Genomic DNA, 1,830 nt, shown 5'->3' on the forward strand with positions numbered 1-1,830 from the left:
ATGCGTTGCATGCTGATATCCCTTTATTAATATTTTTTTAAAAACTTAACTTCCTTTAGATTTAATTTTTGTTCAACCAAACCTCTAAAAATCATCTCCTTAGCTAAACATAGTAACATCGATAGCATTAGTTTGACCATCGGTCCCTGTGGGTTCAATATCTTTTAAAACTAAAACGACTAGACTGTGCACTTGCAGTCAAGTGCCCGATAGACTATATTTTATATTTTATATAAAGTCACGAGAAGTATCAAGTTTTTGGCGCCGTTGTCGGGGACCTGATTTAGTCAAATAGTGCAAATCTTTCGTTGCACAATATAGACTAAGGTAAAAAAATAATCTCCTTTCCCTTATTTCCCCCGATTGTATGCCAAGTACTCACTCATAAGGCGATAACTTAGCACCACCAATCACAGAATTAGAGCGTTTCTTATATTTAAGACGCTGAAGACTAGAGTACTAATGAAGGTACAATATTCCCGATATCTTCTTTCCTACTGCTGAACCAGTTGAAAAACCAACCGTGGCTACAGTGGAACCACAAAATCGTCCTCTTAAGTTCTACGCTACCCTGTCCCAACAAGAACCTCACAGCAACATTGCTGCCCCTGCTATCAATCGAAACGATTTCGAGGTGAAACCCTCATTATTATCATCCGTCCAACAACATCAATTTGCTGGAAATCCTTCGGACGACCCTAATGAACATTTGACCAAGTTTGTGCAGTACGTAGACACTGTGAAGGCGAATGGTGTATCTCAAGATGCGATAAGACTACGCCTCTTTCCTTTCTCTCTAAGAGACAGAGCTTGGGCTTGGTTGCAATCCTTGCCATCCAACTCATTTACAACATGGGAAGAACTGAAGAACGTTTTCTTATCCCTATATTTTTCGCCAAGCAAAACTACTATGCTGAGAGCTCAAATCAACGGTTTTCGACAAAAGGATGTAGAATCTCTCTACAACGCGTGGGAGAGATACAAAGACATGACGAGGATATGTCCATATCACAATCTCGAAGACTGGGTGATCATTCACACATTTTACAATGGGCTTCTGTATAACACAAGACTGACAGTAGACGTTGCCGTGGGCGGTGCACTTATGGACAAGCCATACAACGAAGCCTATCAACTCATTGAAAACATGGCCCAAAACCATTGCCAATGGGGAGGTAAAAGAACTCCAGTAGAAATGTCTCAAACAAAGTGGAATGTACGAAATCAGTAGCCTTGACCATGTCCATGCAAAGGTAGATGCCCTTGTTCAAAAGTTAGACAACTTGACCATACCACCCGTAGCCACCGTGGCTGCCGTGACTCCAAACTGTGAGTTATATGGAACTCCTAGACACACTGCACCAGAATGTCAGATATTGGCAGGAGTCCCAACCGATCAAGTGAATTACGCACAAGGAAACCCTTATTCGAATACATATAACCCAGGTTGGAAAAATCATCCCAACTTTTCATATAAGAATAACAACACCTTGTATGCACCTGGCCAAGCACCCGCTGTTCTGCCTGAATATCAAAAGCCAGCTAATAATGCTCTTAACATGCATAGGAAGTCCAACCTTGAACTAATGATGGAAAGCTTCATAGCTACCCAAGCTCAAACAAACAAAGACTTCTTGAACCAAAACATACATACTAGTGAGCAACTTAAACAATTAGCAAGCAAAGTAGACGCCTTAGCCACCCACAACAAAATGCTTGAAACACAGATTTCACAAGTGGCTCAACAAAAAGCATCTACTACTGCTCCTGCTGGCATATTTCCTGGAAAGCCACAACCTAATCCAAAAGGACAAGCAAATGCCGTTATAT

The 1,830-nt window shown here is 41.1% G+C and overlaps 1 non-coding gene across 1 annotated transcript; it reads right to left on the bottom strand.

Moving 5' to 3' along the window:
• Window positions 1-910: 910 nt before the first annotated feature.
• Window positions 911-1,017, bottom strand: LOC127109498 (small nucleolar RNA R71). The gene has a single exon (XR_007796776.1). It is a non-coding gene; the product is annotated as a small nucleolar RNA R71 (small nucleolar RNA).
• Between the last annotated feature and the right edge of the window lie 813 nt (window positions 1,018-1,830).

The sequence above is a fragment of the Lathyrus oleraceus genome, chromosome 7 (assembly GCF_024323335.1).
Source record: "Lathyrus oleraceus cultivar Zhongwan6 chromosome 7, CAAS_Psat_ZW6_1.0, whole genome shotgun sequence".
NCBI lineage: Eukaryota > Viridiplantae > Streptophyta > Magnoliopsida > Fabales > Fabaceae > Lathyrus > Lathyrus oleraceus.